Source organism: Zonotrichia albicollis, chromosome 11, assembly GCF_047830755.1.
Source record: "Zonotrichia albicollis isolate bZonAlb1 chromosome 11, bZonAlb1.hap1, whole genome shotgun sequence".
Lineage (NCBI taxonomy): Eukaryota > Metazoa > Chordata > Aves > Passeriformes > Passerellidae > Zonotrichia > Zonotrichia albicollis.
Window position 1 is genome coordinate 6,425,111 of NC_133829.1, and position 26,070 is coordinate 6,451,180.

Genomic DNA, 26,070 nt, shown 5'->3' on the forward strand with positions numbered 1-26,070 from the left:
CAGCAAGGGCAATCATCATCTTCCTTCCGGCTGGGAGTCTGGGACTGGCCTCATGTCAGTCTGGCTGGTCTCCACGCGCCCTGAGCCTGCTTGCAAACTCTTGTTTGGTAAAAATCCAGGCAGCTTTTCCCTCAGCCCTCTCCACACCTCAGCTGGAGCACAGCTCTTGGTGTCAGCAGGAGAATTGAGGGTCTGGGGTGGGCAGCTGCATTGGGCCCCATCTGAGCATTTATCTGTCCCTGTGTCATTGTCCAGCTTCCAGCCCACATCCTGAGCCCAAACCTTGCCAAACTCCTCAGGGCTGGTTTGGCTGCCTGTCCTTTTGAGTGTCATTGTGACAGCCCAGAGCTCCAGGAGAGCTGGCCATGCTCTGTGTGCTGCAGAGCCAGGCACAACAGGCCCCAAAGAGCTGCTCTTGAGAAGCATGCCAGGGACTGGCTGCCAGGATTGGGGCTCCAAGTGCCCCCCTATTGCCAGCCCTCTGCAGCAGTGCTCCTCCAGCTGGCTCTGATGGGAACATCCATGGGACCAGGGAGCATGGGTGTTACAGACATATTTCATGAAAAATCTTTTTACTAAGATTTTTTTCTTTTGAGAAGCTGAGAACCGTCAGCTTCTCCATGTTTTGTTGCTTTAGAAAGTAATTTCTTATTAAGAATTGTTTATTTAACATGTGAAATTGTTTTTACTTGATGACTAAGGACAGCTACTTGTGTTGAAGCTGTGAGCAGTCACAAGATTTTAATTTATTTTAGCTTTTTGATTAATTTTTTATTCTTTTAGTAGAGTTTTAATATATAATTTTTAATATAATATATATAATATATAATATAATATATATAATATATAATATATAATATATAATATATAATATATATAATATATATTATATAATATATATTATATATATGATATTATATATTATATATAATATGGCATATGGCATATAACATACAATACAATATATAATAAAATATAAAGTATAATATATAATAATATATTAGCTTTCTGAAACATGGAGTCAAGATCTTCATCTCTTCTCTAGTTAGAGTTGCTTGCAAATTCAACATTTAGTGACCCCGAGTGAAAAACATTACCGCACACGGGCTTTCCTCAACCCCCTGCTTTCCCAAGCTTCACAGGGGAGCTCCTGAATTTGGCAGCCTGGGATGTGTTGTCACACCTGCTGTTGCTGCTGTTCCTCCCCATGGGGCTGTAGAGGTCCTGCCCTGTGCCCCAACATCCCAAGCTAGACATTTCCCTGGGCTCTCAGTCCTGGGTAGCAGTAACAGGAAGGCTGTGGAATGTTTTTCCCATCACTTGCTACTCTGGGACTATTGACACAGAAATGACACCAGGAGATAAAGTGATATCTCAGCAAATGGCTTCTGCTCCCCACGGGGAAGAGAGAATTACAGTCTATCACACCTGGAGGAAAGACAAACTAAATCCAAGGCTTTGGCTAGAAGCAGCAATCCTGGATGATATACGGGAGAAGTGGAGTGTGAGAGCAGGTGTCCTCCAGATGACAAGCCTGGGGGAATTAGCTGGCAAACTCCAAGGGGATAACAAATACTCCAAGGCAGATAATGTTAGTGCCTCTTCAGAGGAAAAAGGATAGGATGTCCCAGGTGAAGAAAGTGGCAAGGAGGTGATGATCAGAAGTTATTTATCAAAGTGTAACCTCACACTTCCCTGTCAGGGAGCCAGGGAACACCTGCTAGGGGAGGCATTTGGTCCCTCATGGTATTTAAAAAATTTTACTACGACCTTAGCTCATAAAATTTGGTGTCTGAAAGGTCTGTTCATCCTCTACAGTGTGCAGGTGACAGCTTTACCTGCTTCCTAAGTGTCCCCTGTCCATCTGTCCTTATCTAGGCTCTCCTTCCAAGATTCTGCGGAGATCTCTGTTCAACACCAGCTGCACAGTGCCTGAATTTGGGGTACCAGAGTTTGATGCAGAGATGAGAGGTTTGCTGTCTGCAAGCAATGTACCAGGAAAATTTACTGTGATTTTCTCAGGGAAATAACTCCCCTAATTGTTTTGAAATTACTCTCCTCCCTTGCTGAAAACAAAGAAAATGTCTCACCCTGAGGGTTCCCAATCTGGGGAACTCCCCTGTGGGCAGAGCTGGGTGGCAGCAGTGGTGCTGCTCACTACAGTGGATTGCAGACACAGCAGGGCTTTGTGAGCCCAGATTCATCCTGATATTTACCTGTACAGCCCCAAGGCTGCCTCAGTGCTGCTCCTACAAACCAACAGCTACCCCTGCTCTGCTCCTTAGGGCACCCACCTCTCCCAGCCAGACTAAAGCCAGTCTGAGCCCCCCTGGCACAGGCAGGGAAGTTTTGCCTGACTTTTCTCTGTACCTCTCCCATTTGCAGCAATTTGTAGAAGGGAAGCACTTGTGACAGACATATTTTCTGAAAAATTCTTTCATTATGATCTTTTCTCCTGAGAAGCTGGGAAGCTTCAGCTTCTCCGTGTTTTGCTGCTTTGGAATGTGATCTGGAGAACTGTTTACCCAGCGTGTGAAATTGTTTTTACTTGATGACAAATGACAACCACCTGTGTCAAGGCTGTGAGCAGTCACAAGATTTTATCATTCCATTCCTTTCCTTTGCTAGCCTTCTGATGTTTCATTTATCTTTTCTTTTAGTATAGTCTTAGTATATAAATGTAACATAGTATAATACAAATATAATATAAAAATATATAATTAGACATAATTATATTATATATAAATATATTTTATATATAATATAATTATATTTATATATTACATTTATATATAAATATACAATATATTTAATATAAATTATATCTATTATAGATATAATTTATATTCTATATAATATAATTATATTTATATTAATAACATAATAAAATATCTAATTATAAAAAATATAATATAAATTATATATAATTATAATATATTTTATATATAAATATATATAAAATATATATTTTATATATAAATATATATTATATATACTATAAATTATATATATTATATATATTTATATTATCTATAATTATATATATTTATATTATATTCTATATATTCTATTATTAATATAATATAAGCATCATAAAATAATGAATCAGCCTTCTGAAACATAAAGCCAAAATTCCCATCACTTCTCTCATCCTGAGACCCCTGCAGCAGCACCACAAGCACTGGCTGTGGTCTCTGCAGCAAGGGGTTCCCCTGCAGCATGACATCATGCACAGAGCTCCCTTGGCTCATGGACAGGGCCGATTTCTTCTGGTAGAGTAACCCTGGCTGCCAAGTGAAGGCAGAGCTGCTGGTCCTCCTGCACAGCACCCTCAGCACCTGCCCCAGCCACAGAGAGCTCCTGCCCAGGCTGGTTCTCACTCTAACCTGACAAATCACCCACTGTGCTGCCACAGATGGCTCAGCACTGCTGGATCTCTGCTAAACATGGCCATGGTTTCCAGCTTTCCTGTCCTCTCTGCTCCTTCCTAGCTCAGTCATTCTGTGGGATTTATTTTTTTTTACACATTACATATACTTTTTAGGAACTTAGCAGCGACTTTGGCTCATGCTGCTGGTCTCTTTGCCCCTGAGCAATGTCTGTATTCAAAGGGTGCTAAAAATCACCTGTGCTTGGCTGTAGGAGACCATGTGAAGAGAAAGTTGGAGAATGTGAATTAGCCCCCTGAGCTGTTTGACTCTGAGAAGGGGTAAGATCAGAGGATATTTAATTAGGTTCCTAATTACAGCAGGTATTAACTGCAATAAAATCACCTGTGTTGGGATCCCAGAGCAATGTGAGCTGGAGATTTCAGAGATATGCAGTGCATAGATACACACAATTATTCCTTTGGCTTGAGGCCAACTGCACTATCAGTGACTAAAAATTTAACTCTAATGTGTCATTTATTCTTTCCATGATAAAAGCAATGCAAAGAAATCACACATGAACACAGATGGGCTCAAATACCATCAAGACGCACCAAATTTCAATCCTAAAGTAAAATCAAAACAATAAAAAATGGGGTCACTATTGGAAAACCCATATGTTACTTGAAGAAAAACCACCTTACCTCTCTTTTCTGCATCCCTTCCAAAAATCGCCAATCCCTTCTGCATCCCTGCTGAGAGGAACAGACATTGTTTCCTCCACATGATTCTGACTAAGAGCCCAAAAAATGGGGAATCCATTAGAAATCAGGGGAATAACATTGAAGGTTAAAAAAATCAATCTGTTTTCTAGTCTTTGCTTGTTTGTTTCATCAGGCTGATAACACAGGAAGAAGCATCAAAAAATAGACTAGTTTTCTATGAAAAAAGAGGTGTTTTCTATGAAAAAACAGGTGCTTATAATGCTTTTTTTTTACATGAGTAATACTTGAGAATTTGGCTGGTTTTCCCTGATTCAGAGTTCTGTAGTGGCTTCAGTAATCATTAGTGTAAATGGACAAAGGCAAACATTTGCTTCTCAAACATTTCTAATTTGTCAGAAAGAACAGATCCCTTTTCTTCTGAGAATTAAATTTTTGGATGAACATTCTTTGACCAGAGGGAAGGAACAGGTTCTTCAAAGAGAGATGGGGAATTTCTCTTTTCCATGAACCCATTGGCTTCTCTGGGTGGTACAAAGGGACTCTGCCGCTGGACCCAGCTCTGTTGGGACGTTTGCAGCAGATGCCAAAGTCTGAAATTCAAACTGATGCTGATGCTTAGACAAAGCTTAATGACAGCAACATTTTAGGGACTGAAGGACAGCATCTTGAGGGGATAGACAGAAACCTCACCAGCAGGGCTGCTGAAAATCAAATTGCTGGCAAAAACCTGCAAGTGTGAGCCTGCACTGGCTGTACCACTGAGCCAGAAGTATTAAGAGATCTTTCTTTAACCCTTCCATGAATTAAAGATGGAAAAGACACCACAGCATGGCAGGAGGGGGTGAGTGCTGCTGTTGGCTCCCAGCTTGCACAGGGTGTGAGGAGCAGCTTGTTCTCCACATCAGCCCAGTGGCAGGTAAATTAAACATCAGGTGGTACCTGGCTGCTGAAAAAGAGCATCCAAATGCCACCCAGCATTAAGGGGATAAGGCCAAGGCTGCCAGGAGATGTTAAATCCAGGGAACTTCATCTGTCTGTGTGTTTCTCTTGAGTCATTGTTGCTTTTGCAGTGCAGGAGCCCTTCACTGCAGGCAGAGCAAGTGCTGCAAGCCTCAGGGAGGGCTGAGGCTGATGAAATATAGATGGGAGCCTGGCAGGCTCCTTGGGCTGGGTAAACACATGCACAGTAATTGACTCCATCTTAAAGCAAGAAATGTTCTGCATAAGTGTGCAAAACAAGCTTGCTTGGTAAAGCGTGATATGCACATTTGATCCAGCAATCACTGAGGAAAAAAGGAAGAAAACCTCTTTTCTGTGATGAGTAACTGAGTAGTAACTAACAGGTAATTCCATTTTCAACCTTTCCCCCTTTTTACTCCACCTATTTTCCATATCCGCTCAGAAGATTCTATCTCTGATGTCCTATAGAAGAAGAATCTGATGAAAGCAGATGGAGCAGGGGCACAAAATCCCAATCCAAAACACTCCCAAAGAAAACATCTGCCTACCTGGAATGGGCAGGAAATGGAGTTGCTGATGCATAGATCATACCATGGCCACTGCCATAATGAACATTTGGTCACATCTCTCTTCCAGCTGCAAGGACAGGAATTCTCACTGGAATGCCCTGAGTTCATGCAAACCTGTGAAATTACTAAAGGCTTTGATTGAGGGTCCTGTTTGTCCTTTCTATATCAGCTGGATCCTGGGAGATCTCTGCCTTGATGTGTTTTATCCACACATGACTGGTCAGAACAAGCCACTGCTTCTGCAACCACAGTAAATGAATTATTTCTAGGCACCTCTTGTGTTTAACTGATCTCCCTCATTTGGAGCAAGCAAGATTTCCCCTTCCTAGTGAGGAGATGAAACCTGAATGACCATGTCTGTCAAGGGCAAGGCACAAGTCCAAGCATGAGCCAGAGGGATGTGAAATGCAGCCATGCAGGAAGATTCTGAACTGAAATCTCATGTAGATTGAACCTCATGATGGAGTCTCGCAGTGGAAACAGCAGAAGCATCTCCTGCTCAAACTGGAATTTGAAACATTTCAAAACAGATATTGAAAATTATTTTTTCGCTAATTATTTCAGCAGGGATGAAATTCCTCCCAAACCCACTCAGCTCCAAGCTGCATCTGTGGACAAATTAGTAATGCCTAGTATCCCATATCTGCCCACTAATTAACTCAGCAGCCGCTGCCAGAGTTAATCAGGGAAGCAGCTCCATTATCCCCAGTGCCCCCACAGGGCAGGGATCCACCAGCTGCCACCTCCCACTGCTGCTAAGGCAGGGCAAGGAGCTGCTGTGAAAGGCAGGGCAAGGAGCTGCTGCTTTTGCTGCTGTGAGAGGCCACTGAAGCCCCTGCAGCTCCCTGGGTGTCTGTGGATATCCCTGGGTTGTCGCAGACATCTTTTATGAAAAATCCTTTCCTTAGGATTTTTCCTCCTGAGAAGCTGAGAGGCCTCAGGAACAAAATGTAAACAATGGTTATCTGCTGCTGTGGAATGCAACAGGTGCATCTGTGATTGGCCCATGTTGGATGTTTCTAATTAATAGCCAGTCACAGCCCAGGTGGCTCGGACAGAGAGCCAAGCCACAAACCTTTGTTATCATTCTATGCTATTCTATTCTTAGCCAGCCTTCTGATGAAATCCTTTCTTCTATTCTTTTAGTATAGTTTTAATGTAATATATATCATAAAATAATAAATCAAGCCTTCTGAAACATGGAGTCAGATCTTCATCTCTTCCCTCATCCTAAGGGCCTTGTGAACACCATCACATCAGGCTGAGCATTCCTTGCCATTTGAGTGAAAAGCTGTGCAGCACAAACTTCATTTTCTTCCTTACTTGCTGTGCATTTCTGCTGAGCCACATGGGCTCAGATGCTGCGAGCCTGCCAAAAATCATGGTATTATTTCACAGCACATAGGAGAGGAAAAACCCCTCGACAACAGTTAATTAAATAATTACAGTGAGGTCCTGCCTTTTTCAGTACACTGTTGGGAGATGGAAATTCTGGATGTTTTTTTAATCAAGCAGCTTATCTAAATCTAGTAGGAATACAAAACCGTTTCAGAATTTGATTTTTAAATGTCAAAAGAAATATTTTCTTTTGGAAATCTTCCAGATGGAATATTTCCCAGTGCAAAAACTTTTCTTATAATTATGAAAAAATAATTGAAAATGAAGCACGAGTTGCTCTGAAAGAATGGAAAAGATGCCAAAATCATAGCAAATGACTTTCACTATGAACACACATCCCATTTTAATAGAAATCTTGATTTTTAATTTGATTTCAATTATGTTATGGACCACTTCCTTAGGGCTATAGATTAATCCAGATTTGCTCAGATGAGAACCCATCCATCAGCCCTGCTGTGACTATGTTCTTCTAATCAAATGCAATTAACAACTGTCGTGAAACACTAAAAAACCACTTACAAACTGCTTAATGACTCCCATAAACTGAACTGATTCATGTAATTTTTGAAATCAAGTTTCAATTAGGTCCAAAGAATAATGAAAATGCACATTCTGCTGTGGACATATCACCTCGGTCTGAGCAAGGAAGATAAATAGCTCTTTTTTCCTTATCATTGGAAAAAAAAATAGCTGCTAAATGCTTTCTTTTGTGTAGCAAATGTTGGCCAATGCACTCAGGCTGTGAGTAAGCAAAGCTTTGCTGGCATGTTTACTCACAGGCATTTCTAGATTTCTCTCCCATAGGATGCAACCATCAAACTCTCGAAATATTTAATAAAATGATGACAAATTCTGACCTAATTTATAGATAAAACAAGAAGAAATCAATTCTCAGTGATGATTATGCATTAAAATAAATGCAGTCCAGTGCAAGGGCTAAATTCCCTTTGCAGGAAGGATGGAAATCCTCTCTTCTTCCCCTGTCTGAACCTCTACATGACCCAGAGGGACCAGCAGCCCTTTACCCATCCTGTCCTGCTCCTCCAGGCTGGATGTCCTCCCTGCCAGGGCTGCCTGGTGCTTTCAGGACAGATTATCCCCCATCTCTGCAGATTACAGCAGCATTTTAATCAAGTTGATATCTTTTCTCTGTTTATACTCACACTAATGAGATCAGAGACATTTCCCCAAAGTTTTCCTTTGATCACAGGACAGATTTGCATGCCTGCTTTGGACACTCAGACAATGAGGGCAGCTTTCCTGCTGAAATGTGTCTTTTCTGACAGCATAAAGTGACAGAATGTCTCAGGCCAAGCTGTGCTGCTGTGACAGTCCCTGCAGTCACAGCCCACAGATCAACCCTCTCAACCTCTCACACTTTTGGCCTCTAATCCCAGCTCTCCTCCTGCCTCTGCCTTTATCCTATAACCCATCACAAATCCCTCCCCTCCCTCTGCCTGCATTTCCACCATCCCTGGCTGTGTCCCAGGGTTTGGGAGCTGAGCCTGGAGCTGCTGTGTGCTCACACAGACCTCAGGTGTTTTCTCCCATCACAGCCAGCCTTGGAGCACCTGCAACAGCCTCTGGATGCCACCAGGTCTGTGACAGCTCAGCCTGACCCCCATGTGCAATCCCCCCCTCCCTGAGCACTCCCACACCTTGGCTCTGGAAATGAGGAGCCCAAACCCACGTCCTGATGGTGCCTTTTCATTGAAACCCACAAAGTTATTTTGGGTCTGTTTGCATGGGATGGCCAGATGTATTCAAACAGAGATAATTTCACCAGCACAAACTTGTCCTCACATCACTTCATTTTCATCCAGACAGAAGCTTTTCAAGCAGCAGCAAGGAAACCCTTTCAATATTTAATCAGCTGCATGGCCTGGAACAGCAGGGACCAGCAGCAGCTGCCTGGCACAGAGTGGGTGAGGGGGTATGAGGGCTCTCATCCTCACCAAGCCTCTCTCCATCCTCAGAACTTTGCTCTGGAGAAAGCCAAATGTGAGCCCTGTTTCAGCCCTCTGCTCTGGCTGTGACAGCTTTCAAACAGTATGGCTTTAAAGCACCTTATTTTTCATTCCTCCCTTCCAAATTCCCTGATGTAAATCTTCCCAGGTGTAAATATTCCTTCCTTTCCTACTGATGGCTGGCAAATTGCTGTGCTCAGCCCCCTGTAATTGTGAGTCAGCAGGACTTGAGCTCTCTCCCATTTCTTTCTGGTTTTAAAGCAGGCAGGGTGTAAGCTTTGGCTACAAACGAGGCTTTGCAGAATTTGCAGGGGGTAAAATTAGGCTTTTCCTAATCTTTCCTCATTCCCTTAGTGCCTGTCCTGTGTGTGTCAGAGGGATTACAGGAGTTGAAAGGACATCATCTGTGGTGGCTTGGCTGTGCAGCATTCAGCACAGACTCTGTTGGTAGCATAAATAAATTTATAAAATTTACTTATATAAAGCATATAATGCTTTAGATGGTGATAAAAAGCATTTATCACCATATGCTTTTGGTGGTTTTTTTCTTCTTCTTTTAGATAAGGGTGTTTAGGGTTGGTTATTAGTATCTATTTTATAGATGCTTTGGGAGGATAACCTGGAAATAAAGCCTTAAAGAGAGACCCCAAAGTGACCTGCTGTAGTCATGCCTGATTTCCAAAATCATGTCACAACACCATATGCTTTTTGGTCAGAAATGTTCTATAAATGTTTCCAAGAGCCCCTGATCTCTGCAAGATCCCAGTACCCAGCACTGTCTTAGCTCCTAAGAACAAAGGATCCTCTCTTGCTAGAACTATAAAATAGATACTAATAACCAATCCTAAACACCCTTATCTAAAAGAAGAAGAAAAAAAAAGCACTAAAAGCATATGGTGATAAATGCTTTTTATCACCATATAAAGCATTATATGCTGTATGGAAATAAATTTTATAAATTTTCTATAAAATAAATAAATATCTCAATTATATATTATACTTGTATATAATATATAATATATAATATATAATATATAATATATAATATATGTTAATATATGTTAATATATGTTAATATAATACATATAAATTATAAATATATATTTATAAAATAAATAAATTTATTATTTATTTACTAATAAATAGTAAATTAGTGATAAATTAGTGATAAATAGTAAGTACAAGATTAATTAAAATGACTCTTAATTCCCATCCTCTGGCTCTGAGAATGCAAAACCCCATCTTCCCAAGGGTGTCCCAACATCAGGGCATCACCAGAGTCCCCAAGGGCCAGTGTCTGGCAGTGGTGACAGCAGGATTTGTCATGAATGTGCTGGCCCCACTGGACATGGGCTCCATTCATGCTGGTCCCAGCCTGCCTTGGCTCACCAGGTGCTCTCAGCCTGCATCAAGCCCAGCAATTCTGGGGCTGAATTGCAGTCCTCATCTCCTCCTCAATGCCAGCAAGTCTGACTTTTTCAACAGCAGCTACACGTCAGGAGAAGAAACCACTGGGATTTCTCAATCCGGGTCTAGGAATAAATAATTTAACACCTCATTTACACATGCTTATAATTAATGCACGCTAGATTGCTGCAATGAAACTGTCCTGATAAAACATCTGAAATGCACTGGGCTGCAAGTGCATTGGTTTGGGGATGTAGAAGGACAAATGAACCTCCACAAGAAATGGCAGATCCCACTGGCTCCCACTCTCACTGGAAGCAGATGAAAGGAATTTGGGTCAGATTTCCTCCTTTGTAGTGTGCTGAAAGCATTTGAGAACTAATTGCCAATTTGTAAAAAGCCCACACCTCTTGTGGCCACACATCTTCTCCTTCTTCCCATCTATCAGGTGAGAGGGAGCCCTGGACTTTGTGTACAGAGCAGAATTATCACTTTTTGTTTTACTGCATTATGAGGTGCCATATCTCTTGTAGTCGCCCATCGATCTCTTATTCTTGTATAAGGCCACAGAAATTTTACTTATTTTACTGGATTTACAGCCCTGAGAATGACACCAGGATCCACCCACCCAGGATAGTTTATAAATCTACAAGAACTTTTATCCATCAGTAGGAACTCTTATCCATTCTGCACAACACACCCTCTGTACCAAATACAGCTGGAGAAGAATTTTGCAGGCTTCCATTCTTGTCTCCCAAACACTCAATCACCCCCTGGGAGGCATCAAATCTGATCTGCCTCTAACCTGATTCCCCAGATGTGCTGCTCCCCATGGGAGTGTGACTCACAGGAGCTGCATGACAAGGATGGAGGATCATGACTGCCTAAGGAACTGCAAAATAAGTGATGTTCCTCAAAAATTTCACCACCACCTCCTCTATGGGCTCTCCTCTGAGTGTCAAGGCAGAGAGGAGACACAGGAGAGCCCTGCATGCCTGAGAAGGGCTCGGATATGAGTTCAGGAGGTCAGGAACCTGTAAGCTGCAATAATTACAGCAGTTAATCTGCAGCAGCCTGACCACCTGCCACAGAGGGCAGGAGAAGTGTCCCTTGGAGGAGGCAGGATTTTCCCTGCTGCCAGGAGGGATATGGTGGGAGCAAACTCTGAGACACCACTTGTGTCCTGGCAGAGGGGCTGCCTTCAGTTCACCTGCAGAGAGCAGGAGGGGTGTGGAGTTTGTCATGTGCACAAGCAGAATGGCTCCCACAGCCCTTTTCCCACGTGAAAAACATCCTAAAGGGATCTGTCACTTTTTACAGAACACCCCACAGGGGTTATCTCCAGGCCAGGAATGGGAAAATCTCCACATTGCAGTGCTGCTCAGAGCACACCATGCCTTACTCCCAGCCTAGAGGCCAAAGAGGCAGCTGCTGTGCTGGGAACCAGGGCTTGGACAAATCCATCCATCACCCCGCTGGGAGCTGCTGAATCCCAGCTTCCTGCAAACTCATCTTCCATAAGAGCTGCTGTGAAGCCCAACAAAACACCAAGTTTGGCTGGAAATAGTGAATCAGTGAGAAATGAGGCCTCACAGCCCTGCAGCACCTCCTGGAGGAGCCTGCCATCAGACCTGACACCCTCCTCATGCCAAGAGGCGTCTTGGAGCTGTACCTGGCTTCTCTTAGGCAATTCTGACATTGCCTGGGTCTGGGATTTGAGAAGAGAAATCAGCAGCCACACTGTCTCTTCCACTTCACAACTTTGTAGATCTTGATTGCATCCCTCTCTATCTGCTATATCTCCAGGTTTGAAACACGAAGGTGAGCAGAAAACATCTCTGAAGACCTGTGACCCCTCCAACTTTAATGAGGGAGATTAGAATACCTACAGTACTCTCACATTTCAATCTCCTCCAAGCAAGAGAAGCTGTAATTTCTTCTCCCTCCTTGGCATAAGGGCAGTCAAGAACATGCCCAGGTGAGTTGTCACCTTAGATACTGGAGACTCTCTGACATCTATTTGTAAAGATTCCCTGGGACAGTACTAGAAAAAGAGAAGAATTGTCCTCCAAGTGGCCTGAGCTCCCCAGCTCCCTTTCTCTGACTAAAATCTCATTCATAAGAGCTTCCTCCCTCAGTTTTAACCCAGCTCCTCTTTCAAGTTCAGCACAGCCAAGGGAATCTGCCAGGCCACCTCAGCCAATCCCACCTTCCTTCTCCCCTACACCAGTGAGTTTCCTCTGCCATAACCCTGCTCACTAAGTCGTGACTGCAGGGGGAGAACTCACAGGCTGAGCAGATGGGCTGTGAGGGAGGAAGGCCTCACTTCAAGCACAAATAGCTGCTGGGAATTTAGCAGATGTGGTAAGAAAAACCTGGAGAGACAAGCATGAGGTGACAGGATTCCAATTTCAATCAAATAATGTGGAAGTCTCCCTTGGCAAGGAAAGGTTTCATCTTCCATCTTCTTGATTGCCTTGTCTTGAAGAGATGATGACTGATGCCAAGTGCCATCACAGGAATGATCTGGAGTATTCTTCATTTAAGATCCCATATTTCTCCCTGCCCTCACCAAATGGATTTTTTTTTTCACAAGGGAAATCCATCCTTTACAACCCAAATGTCCATAAGAAAAGACTAAAACTCAATTAAAGTCATAAAATTCATTAATTCTGCATCACATTCCATCCTGTTTATGTTCAGAGACAGAGCTTAGGATCAGTCCTTCGCTTCCCCATTATCAAATCAGGATGGCTCAGGAAATTTGGAACTTTATAAACATCTCTATATCCAGCATATTGTAATATTCATTTGGCCCTAGAATTTCATCTTGGCAGAAGCACCAAAGTTATCGCAGATGGGTATGAGGTTTTTTTCTTTATAAATATTACAGATCCATTAATTAAACAGGGGAAATTAACTGTGCCAGGCAGCACTGCAGAGGGACAGGAAAGCACAGTCACCATTGGCCAGCACCTCAGACTGAATGAGTGCTCACAACACCAAACTGACAGCAGAGACACTCTGGCATCAACATTACTGCAGGTTTTAGAAGATATTTCAACAAGAAAAATAATTTACAGACATTGCTGGTGTTCATAAGCAATGTTCCAGGTAACACGAAGGAATTTCAAACCATGGTATTTTGGTTAAAGAACACAAAAGCTGTCCTCTCTGATTTCCTCACATTATCAACCCCCAAATACAACAAATTGGGCAATTTCTGCACCTGCACTCTTTCCTTCTTGCCCTGTGCTGGAATTTAGTAATGTAAAGCCCCTTCCAGTTCCCTGTGTTCTCTTCACCCTCTGCTTAACACACAGATTTAGTCAAGATTGTCCCCCTGCACACACTTGAAACCAAACTCCAAGTCAAAACCTGCTGCTGAAGAGAGGAGAATCTTTTTCTTTAAATATAATAAAACTGGTGCTTGAAATGTCTAGGTTGCTCTAAAATAATCACAAACCCCAAAGTGACTTACTCTCATTGCCACAGCATCTAACATCAAAGAGTAGGAAATGTGTGAGTTTTCAGCAAGTGGAGGTTTCTGCATGAATACATCATGAGAGGAATATTTTTATAAGCAAGTCAGCTCTGAAATGTTCTCCAGAACTAGTTCTAATTCTGCTTGTCATAAATAAATCTAGAAAAAAAATGGTTTGGTATGCCCACATCCTGCATCAATTTTTTGTATGAAACACAGGTCTGTCAAGAAGGTCATATCTTTGAACTTGTTAGAAAAATTGCCAAAGCTCCCCTGCTACATTTCTCCTTTGTTTTTTTTTTTTGGTTTTTTTTTTTTGGGTTTTTTTTTTTTTTTTTGTTATGTACAGACCTTTGCAGATTCAATACAGCCAGATTGCAAAGGCTGCTCTTAGGTTTATTATTCCCTGATCCTCTTTAAACAAGGGCCCTAAATTCATCCCTGGTATAAGAGCTCTGCTGTCACTCAGCTGAGATGCAGGACACCTATTTTGAGAATCCTGTGAGACACTGACTTGCAAACCTCTCATTTGGAATAATCCCATGTCCAGGACATCAGACAGCCCATGGTCCTCACAGTGTCCAGTGAGACCCTCTTCCTTCCAAACATCTTTATCTGCACCTCTTGGCAGAATTTAGGGACTGGCTTCAGTGAAAAATGCAGACTTTAGGATGAAGATAGTTGATCAGCTAGGAAAGTTGAGAGGATTTATGTATCAGCTCAGGGGCAGGAATTTATGAATTACTTCCCACAACTCCTGCAATAACAAGCACAGGGCAGAAAAAGCAGCATTCAGGTAGGAGCTCACATAGGACTACATGGAAAATATCAGACCAAGCTAGAAATCACAAGGGAAAAAAGATACAGGGTGGGCAATGGATCTGCCTGTGAGCGAGAGCTGGAGTGCCCAGGCTCACACATTGATCTGCTTGATTCCCAGCCTCTCACTTAACAGTAATTAATTTGCTTTGATTAGCATTGACCACTGGAAAAGCTTCACTACAAACCAAACGAGCTCCACTGGTATTTTTTTCGTCTCTTTCCAGCTCCCTCCTTTTGCTTTTCCACCCCTTTAAGCCCTATTTCTTTGCACCTGCACTGATTGCCCAGAACAGGACCAAAGAGAGAAAAGCATCATTGCTTACCAGAACTAGGAAATCTCTCAGCACATCCATTCACCAGCCATTTCCCCTCCTCCCAGCCCGCAGAGCTGCTCCTGCAAGCTTTGCCCCTCTCTGCTGGGATGCCACAAGCCGGAGATTAGAAGCAAATGCTCTGCAAGCCAAGCCGATCATCCCGCTGCCAGCACGCCCAGGGACTGAGGCAGGAGCGATGGAAAAGCCCCTCAGCCAGCAGAAAACACCAGTGCAGGCACATACACACACCCCCAGGCTCTGAGGAGCAATGGGAGAGAGGCAGGGAGGGAGGAGGAGGAGAGCAGATGGGAGGGGGTGGCTTGGGGAAACCAGGCAGCGGGCGATGCTAACGTGACAGATGTGTTGACTTTTAAGTTAAACAGGAAATTGAGGATGTTCGACGCAGGAGGAAAGACATTAGCTCACATTAAAGGCAAAGACTTTCCATGGTCTTTCACTTCTCTGCTTTCTCTCTTTCACCCAGGCTTTCTCCAGTTTCCAGGCAGAAACAAGCCACGGTTGATGCTGACTCTGCCTGTGTGTCTGGGCAAGGCAGGAGATGACACAGAATTCCCCATCCTGTTCCCCAGACTGTTCTTTTATTCCCTCTTCAACTCAAGCTCCCCTGACATTATTTAAACAGCATCCTCTAGATGATATGAGTAAAAGAAGAAATGCTGAACAGGAGAACAAGGCTTTCAGTTTGTCCCAGTTCTGGGCAGGGGAAAACACAGGGTCAAAATCCTGATTTAGCTTATGTAGGATAAGCAGCAGAGAGTGGAATAAATTGATTTAAATGCAGGGGAAATAAAGTGTCTTGGTGCACTCAACTATCCCATTAATAAACCTGATTTTTCAACAGTCCAGACAAGGGTAACAGGCTGGGTCTGGGGGATAAGAGCTGTACTGTGAGGGTCCATAGTTACTCCAGGGCAAGGTGGCTACATGTCTAGGCAGCAGTAAAATCTGAAGAGAATTGGGGAAATCAAAGCCCACTGATTTCTTAGTCACAGCCTGGAAAACCAAGTGAAGGAAGGCAAACCACTCTGGCTTAGAGCTAGACCTCAGCTTCTAGAGGTTAGGGCAGGAAGAGAATGTCCCCACCACAAACCCATGGATAGAAAATCAGCTAGGACACAAGGACTCTGTCCGTGTTTCATGAGCTGGTCCTCCCTGCTGGCTTTTTCCACTGCCTTTGGCACAAGGAGGAAGAGCCCCCCTTGTCATCCCTGTGGAGCTGGGTGTCAGCCACAGCCCAGCCTGCAGAGTTGAGCCTTTTTCCTTCATCTCCCCTCCAAAACTTTGTCCCTAGACCCAAATGCAAAGGGTCAAGAATATCTCTTCTGTGGCATGAAGGGGCTCTCAGGGTGAGATTAGTAACAGGACTCCTTTTTTTCTAGCAGCTGTCTGTGCATTAGGTAAAGAACAGCAATCTGCTATGGGCACTTGCTCCGTAATGGAGTGAAACATTCAGGTTTTGGTGCAGTCTAGCCTGCCTCCCTGTTTGCATGCCATTCTTCCCCACCCCCTCACTGTCCCTGGGCTGTGCTTTTGGCCTCCCTTCAATATTTTAATGGAGTATTGACAGTGATCCATTCCCCCTCCAAACAGATGAACCTGACTTGCATGCCCAGATTCCCATTTGCTGAGCCAGCCTGAGCAGGAGGGTTTGGAGCATCTCCTCGGATGGATCAGCTGCAGCTCCAAAAGCATCCCTTTTTCTGGTTAGAGGAACAGCTTGGAAAAGTCTAGCAAGGATATTACACTTTGGAAAACTGCTGCCTCGGGTCTCTTGTCCCTCCTCCTGCCTGCTGCCACGCTCCCTGTCTCTGCAATTATTTATAAAGCTCCGTGTTCTTTCCTAATTGGGATGTTCCCTTTCCCCCTTGCACGTCACTCCTGTGTCACTCTGTGTCTGGGCCCCTGGTGACCTCTTGGAGTGCTTGGCAAGGCTGGCAGCAGCCAAATGAGTCATCAGCAACCTGCTGGCATCTCCCTCCCTCCCTCCATCCATCCAGCCACGGCCCCCCTGGCTCCCACCGAGCCAGAGAGGCCTGGGGGAGTTTAAAGCTGTCTAATCCCCTGGATAATTCATGAAAAGAGGATTACCCATTCTGTGCACAGCCCTTAACCTAAATAGAAACCAGCCTTCCCCTTGCACTGCAGCTCCTGTGGCGTGGAGGTGTTTTCCCTGCACTGCTTCCCCATCCCATCCATCTTAGGGGTTAACTCTGCTCCTGCTCAAATCTGGGACAACCTGGTTCCAACCCATGGAGCTACAGTGAAACAAAAGTGGGTTTTGTGAAGCAGAGGTGAGACTGTGCTCTGTGAACAGCAGCAGGATCAGTGCAGACTCATCCCCAGAAGCACATTCTCTCCCTAATAAAAGGCAAACTCCTTGGTGGGGTCCTGCCCCAGGACTGGGCCCAGGCCCCCCAGGGGCTGGGTTATCCCTGCTGCCACAGGGTGCAGCCAGAGAGATGGTGAAAAGGGAATATTTAACATGTTACCTTTCCTGCATGCAGAGACAGAGGGATAAACTGATGCAGGAGGGATTCCTGATGGATTCAGCAGCTTCTTGGGAGACCACAGCAAGACTCACCTCCCTCCTCATTTTTGCTCTCCTTGTTTTCCTGAGCATGTCATCTCACCTGCCTCTCATTTTCCTCCTCTCCTCTCCCCCAGATGGTGAAATGAGGTCTGACACAGCCACCACAGGCTTCCCTTTCCTACAATGCCTTTTTTTTTTTTCTTTTTTGGCAGTTAAAGTCCTTATGAGACTTTAGTCACCGTAACATTAAAGCATTCATTAGCACAGGAGTAATTCCATAATCTCTTCAGAAGAGAACAATTTCAGAGGTTCAGCTGGAAAATCAATTTGCCAGCTTGACGATGCAGGAAGAGGATTTTTCAAGGCTGGCTTTGGCTTCCCCAGCAGGACTGTTATCAACCCTGGGGCTTGGTGGCCAGCAAGAGGCCACCCACAGCAGCTCTGAGGGGAGGTGGCAGCACCTGGGGCTGTCATTTGGCTCAGAGAAGGAAGGGAGCTGTGGCAATTGCAGGATGAGCCTCAAAACCAGCCCTGTCTCACCAGGTTTTGCCCAACAGTGTGCAGCACAGGTGGGACAGCATCACCATGGGTTATGGGGAATTTCCCTGCCTTTTTCATCTCTCATACTTCATTTCCCCAAAGCAGTGCTCCCAGCTCAGAGCATGAAAGGGATGCATCTCAAGCATCAGGCTGAACTAGACTCTTGCACCTCCTGTACCAGGTACCTGCCCATGTGCTCTTCCTCTCCTCATTGAATTTTTCACACTTTGTGCTGTCAGAAGCTGGGGCCCACACCCTGCCTGTAGGCACACAGCCAGGTTGGCAGAAATCATCTGCAGGTGCAAGGCTGACTTTGGGGAAGCATGCAGCTCTGTGCTTGCAGGCTGGGGGCTGCCTCAGAACCTGAGTGGGCTTCCACCTCCAGCTCAGCTCAGATCCTTCAATCAGAAGATGTCAGGTACCAGAGACTTGCATGTAAAAATGTTCCAGAACACAAATAGATGCAAAAAGCTGCTTCATGGGACAGAGCTCCCAGAATTTGGCAAGCTGAAGTGGAAGGCTGTCTCCTGTCAGCTGCTTTCTGGTCCTGGCTTTGATGCTCCCAAAGGGTTCCCCAGCACCCACATTGCACAAGTGCAAAGTTGTGTTAGGAAAACCCAAGGTGTCCTTGCAGATCTGATCTCCAGCTGAGTCCATCTGACAGTGGTGACATGCTTTTGCCAGCAGGGCCATGAGGAGGAGGAGCAGCAACAGGAGTTATTTAGGACCTCTTGAGACCCAGGGCCCCAGTGTGGGTGCTGCTGCCTGTGATAGCTCTCTTACAGTGAAGGGAGAATTCCCCTCCTCTTTCTGATGGAAGAGAGCTTTTCTGTTGTGGATCAGAAGGAGCCATGGATGCTGCCTCTGCTCCCACTCCTTCCTGCAGGCTGTCCTGTAGTCTGACCATAGACTTCCCACTGCATGAAGTGTTAGGGCCCTGTGTCATTTAGGGCAGAGGCACTAAGGCGTATTCCCAAATGAGCAGCAGAGCTTGGGCTCAGTGCCTGGGGTGATCAGTGCAGAGCTATTACATGTTCAGTACCTGGGTAAGCAAACCAGAGAATTAACCCTTTTCCTCTCCCTTCCCCCAAGTGATAACACCGGGGACACAGAGGAGACATGAAACAGCAGTTTTTATGCCATGTCAGACACTTTTTGACTTTGTCTCAGCCTACCAGAAGCTTCTACTCTGACTCCTCACGGCAGGAGTCCCCCATAAGCTCTAGTGGGTGCTTACAAGTTTCCAACCTGAACATAGTCAAGGATCCCCCTCAGCACACGCGGAGCACTGCATGCTCCTCCCCTGAACATTATCACCATCAAGCTGTTACTCTTTTCCTTTTTTTCTCCAGATGAGGTCATCCCTGACAAGTAATATCCTTGCAGGGCCACTTTTTGCCCATTATTTTAATGGGATCTTGGTGTCACGGATCATATTGCTGCAGCTTGACACGTGTAATAAAATTTTCCCTTGAACAACATTTGTCCTCCAAAAGAAAAACAATCCCTGCAGAGATGTGTGGCTGGGTGTGGTGTGGGCATGCACACATGCATGGAAACTTGTCACCACAGCACCTGCATCCCACCACAGCCAGGGAGCAGAGAGTTTGCCCTGCTTTCTCTCTGTGGGTCCATTTAACTCTTCCTAAGAAGGGAGACTGACTGCAGTTTTATTCTTTAGCTGCAGTTGGGCTCTGGTGGAGAGGAGGGTGAAGGGAGGAGGATGGCAGTGGGTGCAGGACAGCTCGGGTTGTGCACACAGGTGTGGCACACTCACAGCCCAGGGTGCCACCACCACCACCACAGCCCTGCCTGGCTCCATGGGGACACCACAGCCCTGTCCCCAGGCAAACAGCTCCTCCCTGTCCCTGACAGTGCATCCCGGACAGAGCACACACCAGGAGCACTCCGGTGCAAACTGCTCAAGTTCAAACTCTACAGCGCAGCAGCTCCGGGCAGAGAGCGAAGGGAGCATAACGGGGCTGCTCTAAATCATTTCCAACTGCTCCGACCCTTCAATCCCATGGCACTGACCCAGCCCCTGCGGCTCCCTCCGATCCATCCCAACTCATCCCCTGCAGCTCCCTCCGATCCATCCCAACTCAGCCCCTGCAGCTCCACCGATCCCATCGCACTGACCCAGCCCCTGCATCTCCCTCCGATCCATCCCAACTCATCCCCTGCAGCTCCCTCCGATTCATCCCAACTCAGCCCCTGCAGCTCCCTCCGATCCATCCCAACTCAGCCACCCGCTCAGCGCCCTTGCGCATCTCTTTTTCACCTTTTGTTTGAGTTCCTTTTCCCTGCCGCGGCTGTCCCCGCGTTCCGGGGGCCAGAGGAGCTCCTGTCCCTTACCTGGCGCGGCCCCGGGGCGCTGCGGGCGGTGCGCGGCTCTGCGCTCGCATCTCCTCTAGCACTGATGCAGTCCTGCCGAGCGCCGCATGCCAATGATGCAGCCGCGGGGATGCTAGCCCAGGAGCCCCAGCGATGGGAGGGAGGGAGCCCAGCGCGTCCCACCTGCTTCCCTGCGCTCCCCAGCCCGGCTGCGGAGCGAGAGGAGGCAGCGGAGAGAGCGAGGAGCTGCACAGCGGACAGGGAGAGAGAGGCAATGCTTGTGTAATTTCATCACGGTAATAAAATCCAGCCCAGAGTCTAAGTGTTGCAGTTCTCCAGCAGAGTTCTTCATTACACGAGGGATTTTTTTTCTTCTTTTTTTTCTTTTTTTTTTTTTTGGGTGTGTAATCGCTGACACGCAGGAATGTTTCTAGCTGGAAGCAGAGGGGAATCCCAGCATGACTGAGCATCCTTCATCTCACCACTTCATTTATTATTAGACCATTGCTACATTTGAGACCCCTCTCATCTCCCCGGGCCATGATTCAGACAAAATTCTGGGAAAAGCCTGTTCTGTTTAAAATTCCCTTGTGTTTATAATTTGTGATTTCATTTCCAGGAGAGTAGCGGGAAATATCCAACTGTCCATGCAATTTGGTGCTGGAAAGAGACCATGTGGACACAGCAGCATGGAACACAGTCTGCCCTGGAAATCCATCCCCACGATTCTGTGTTATTAAAATAGATAAGCAGTAACATGAGGAGGTGTCTTACTGAGGGGCAAAGCATGCAGCTCCTCAGAAAACCTTCCCAGTGCACATGGGGGGCATGTCCACACCCAGCAACATCTCTCCATGCAGAGGTGCCCAAATTAGTCCAGATAATGACAGCAATATTTTCACTGACAGATTTTCATTGCTGCTTCTCCTAACCTAAAGCTGAAGAGCAGCATGGCTCCACAGGCTTTTCAGAAACTAAATAGGGGCAGATTTACAGGGCAGCATGAATTCCTTGTGCTTGAGCAGAAGAAGTGGAAGCAAAACAGCAGCCAGCCACACTGCCTCTGTCAGCAGGTGACATCTGGAAAGCCACTTCCCCACTCTGTGCCTCAGTTTCCCTACCTGTAAGCCAGCACTGGCACTACTGGCCCCTCCAGGCTGTATAAGTACTAGAGACTGTCACTCCTTTGCCTGTTTCCAGGGTTCCTCCAGACACATATCCCACCTTTCCTCCCTGGCCTGTATGTTACTGCACCCCCTCAGCCCACCTGATGTGAATCTCCAGCTCAGCTGTGCTTGTACTAATTGACAGCATTCCAAATGGGGCCTGTAAATTCTCTGTTTATCTGATGGCTTGCTGATACAGTTCCTGTGACTGCACTGGTGGCATCACTGCCATAAGGAAAAAGCAGTAGGTGATTAATTCAGACCTTTTTTTTTTACACCCACTCATAAAAATTGGAACTCGAATCTGAGGTTCAGCTTTATTCTCCCTTGCACAGTACATTAGCTTAATTGCATTTTGTGTTTGGTACAGCACACCAATCACTTTGATGTGGGAGCACTTCAGAAGTCAAATTATTACCAGAACTCCTGCACATTACAGGCCAAGTATCAAGGCCTTGGCAAAGCTAAAAAGAGCCAGTCTATCACCATGCCACTGAGCACTGCTTGCTTGCCTGTCACTGCTTCTGTGGGACCTCCAGCTCATTAATAGTTCAAATTCCTCTAATCACAGGAGCTCTGTTTGCAGGTGTCAGATCCATGCCTGGGTGATGCTTAGGAAGGAAAGGGCTGGGGCAGTCCTGGAAAGGGCTTGGGGTGGAAAGGGCTTGGGGCAGTCCCAGCTCCATCCCAGGGGCTGTTGGAGGAAGGCTGCTCTGCCTCATGTCCACTTCCACTTGCAGGAGAGATTGGAAGAGAGGAGAGACATGGCAGGAACACTGGGGGCTTGTTTCTCTTCCAAAGTCTCTACATCTTCCTATTGTTTCCCATGCAGCAGAGATCTAATTCAGGTAAACTCCTATTAAACCTCACTGCAGAATGAGTAGAGAGGGAGGCAGTAAAGCTGGGAGGTGTTCTTTGCTAATGCATTGTGATTATCAGAGTTTCTAATTACCTCTGCACCCTCCTGTGCTCCCTCTGTTAATCACTGCTGCCCGTATCCAGGTACCTCAGCCAGGCTGAGCCATTTTCCCTGGTGCCAGATGGTGCCAGCAGGGACCCCCGTGGGCTGCCTGACATGCAAGGCAGCAGGATGGGGAGGCCTCGGATCTTTCTGTTCATGAGAGCACATTAATGAAATCTGCAGCAATCCGCCTGCCTCGGAGCCGCAAGGAGCAAATGGAAAACAAAGCAGAGCTGCAATGAGTAAGTGCCTGGCATGGAGATGGATAAAATTATATAAGCTCTTATATCCCAGGGAAATAGGGGACTGTGCAAAGGCTGATCATGAAGGTGTATTAACCAACAGGACTACACAGGCAAAGAGAGCTTGATCTAACCCCATAAACTCACTGAGCACAGTGGAAAGCTCACAGATCTACTGTGAAGCAGGGTGGGATGTAAGATCTGGCCAACCCATGTGAATAGAGCAGACCCCACAGTCAAAATCAAGCCATTTTCCTCTTTTATGCCACCTCAGCAGTTTTTCTTTTGCCTCCCTGCATGAAGCAGACACCAGGGACCCTTGTGCTGAGGTGCAGAGCTGGGCAAAGCAGGGTTCCCTCCTTCAGCAGTGCTCAGATGCTGTGCGGAAGGTGTACAAAGAAAACAAGAAGTCAAGTGGTGAAGGAGCAGCCTCTGGGATGGCTCACAGGCTTTGGAGTGAAAGGAAGGTAATTAGAGGGAAAGCAGGACTCTAAAAATACACAAACAATGCATATTTCATGGCTCTGCCAGAGCCAGGCTTACACGCCTCGCACTTACTGTGAGAGGCACTTGGTACCACGGGGTGCTGTGTGACCTGGGGAGGGTCACTCAGAGCTTTCAGGGTGGTTTTAGGGTGGCTCCCTCCACACACAGACACTCACATAGGGGTGCACACACAGCACTCACACACACTGTGTGCCCTGAGCCCTCCTGCACTGTCTGCATGAGGAGCCCCAGCTGATCTGTCCTTGGAGGTGTCCCTGTCCTAGCAGGAGCCAGGAGGGAGCAGCTTTAACGTCTATCAGGGGTTAAACAAGTCTGAGGGATGAGGATTGAGTCTGGCTGGGCAGTGCCACCTCTCCAAGGTGTGCAGTGACAGCAGGCGGGTGGCTGCTGCTCCCCGCTGGTGACAGCTGGCCAGCCACAAACAGCCCTTACCTCCCCTCCCTCCACCACTTCTGCTAATGAAATTTGCTTACAAAATCCAGAATCTGGCCTTAATAGAAGGGAAAATGCAATATTTGATTGCACCTTTGATTATACCTGATAAACAGGATTAGTAATGCAGATAAACACAATGTAAAGAGCTCTACAGGTATTAAGTGTAATTATTGGTGTTGCTGCCTGATTGCTGGCAGGTATAGATAAAATGCATATGGAATCAATCTGGATATCAAAAAAATAGCTGTCTTATCAAAAAAATAGCTGTCTATCCTCTGTGCTGTGGGTTTGCTATGAAGGGATTGTGTTGGCAAGATCCAAAAACAAATTAGGAAGAGAGAGCACGGGGCAAAGGGCCAGAGCCACACCATGCCACATTGCCAGAAAAGGACATTACTGCTGCCTGGTCTGGGGGAAAAGTCAGATAGAAGTGGGGGAAAAAAGGGTTTTACACTGAATACACGGCAATGTGAAATCTGCAGAGGTCAGGGTTTGGCTCTGTGGAAGGTCTCCATCCCCCAGTTGAGATGGGGTGTGTGGATATTCACACACAGCTCCCACTGGCTGGGCCCTGCTGCTCAGGAGCACAGCCCTGGCTGGCTGCTGTCACTCCAGCCCTGCCACCCACCTTGTCACCAATGAGCTGCAGAAGAGGAGAGATCAATCATTCAACGTAGGAGAAATGGGGGGAAACACCTCAATGCGTTTCATATTTTCCTCCAAAATTCTGAGCTTTTCTAATTATGGCTCTGTTTCCACAAAGCATAATAATACTTTTATTCCTTAAATTAGCCTGTCACTTTCTGCTTGAGAGGAGCTCCTGATTATCATGGCAACCCAAAGGGCTGCACAGATCCTGGAAGACCAGGAAATCCCAGCACCAATTGTACTTCTGAATGCTGCCCCCATTGCCTTCTCAGAGAGGTGGTTCAGGATGCAAAACACAACCTGCATTTGTGCCCTCCAAGCCAAAGGGGCTCCTGATCTATCTAAAACCCACATGACACCACTGATGCTGAGATTTCAGGGCAAAAGTGCAGTCACTGTAGTGATATCAACTTACCTGAGCCGGAAAGCTGAGCTGGAGAGGCTGAACCACACCAGAAAAACAAGAAATTAACATCGTGGTAAACACTTTGCTGAGAACTATTTGTGTCATAAAAACTTCAGTTTTCCAAAGAGATTTTGCTCTTAAAAGGTGCCACTGGTGCCTGCTGTGACGGAATCTGATGGGGATGTCATGTCAGCTGCCATCCACCAGCAGCATCGTGGCCCGTGAGTGGTTCAATGTCTCTAATCCAGCAGAAACCATTCTGTAAAACAGTCCTGAGTGAGAAAGCAATGGGATTTTGGCAGGTCTAGGTGTGAGGACAAAGCTAATGAGCACAGCAGGATCCCCAGCACTGGACTAAATATGTTACCTAAGAGCTGCATCCTCCAGGTTCACTCTACACTTTTTTCTTGTCCCCCTTTTCCCCTCTCTTTCTCTAATGGTTCTCTTCTAGGATGAAAATCCCAAGTACAAGCACAGTGTACCATTAGAGAGCAGCTCACATATCTCTTCTCTTCCCCTGTTTTCATCTTTCAAAATGAAGGAATATATTGTCAGGTTAACTCTGACTTTGCAGGGCTCTAATGAGTTAGTCAGAGTTTATTTATGTGGAAAGGATGAATGGCTGCCTACATGTTAATAGCACAATCATCAGCAAACCCCTCAGCATTAATATTTAATGTCCTTTGTTATGTACATGCCTGGCTGTTATTCAGAGAGGGCTGAGTCAGGAGAGCAGAAACTGCTGGGAATTGAATAAGCATTATTTGTGGGATTTCTCTGAGTGGAAAATGGAAAGTAGAAGAGATGTTGTTTTTATGTGTGGCAGCCCAATTGTCAGAAAACTGCATTTCTGGATAGTGCATAATACATGCAAGGAACTGCTGCAATGGAACTCTGTGGCTTTTTGCATTACCTGATTTCTTTAATGTCTAGGTATTAATTGTTAGGTTTATTAACCTTGCACATCCATAGCACAGTCTATCTCCCATCTTTTATCTAGATCTCCTGCAAGTCAGACAACAAAGTAAAATAAAGATGTGAATCCTGCATGATTAGCACTTCTTCTCTTTTATATACACAGACAAATATATTAAGTCTATAAATAATATTAAACAAATATTAATCTTAAATCTGTTCTTCCTCTGCACCCACTGTGATGGAGCTGCCAGTTACAGATGGTTCCATCCTGCTCCCCTATACAGAACAGATATCAGCAGGATTTTTCCAGATAGCAGAGCTATGCCTGTTCTTCAATTTAAATTGCCC

At 45.6% G+C, this 26,070-nt stretch overlaps 1 protein-coding gene across 3 annotated transcripts in view; it reads right to left on the minus strand.

Annotated features, from left to right (window-relative positions):
• Window positions 1–20,616, minus strand: part of SV2B (synaptic vesicle glycoprotein 2B) — a 60,452-nt gene extending 39,836 nt beyond the window's left edge. Inside the window, exon 1 of one of the 3 annotated variants that reach the window (XM_005483453.4) lies at window positions 20,461–20,616. The gene's annotated coding sequence lies outside the window, so the exon portion shown is untranslated. Of the gene's footprint in view, window positions 1–15,023; window positions 15,300–20,386 lie in introns of those variants that run through there. The other 2 variants (XM_005483455.4, XM_005483454.4) reach the window with 2 other exon arrangements.
• Window positions 20,617–26,070: the final 5,454 nt, after the last annotated feature.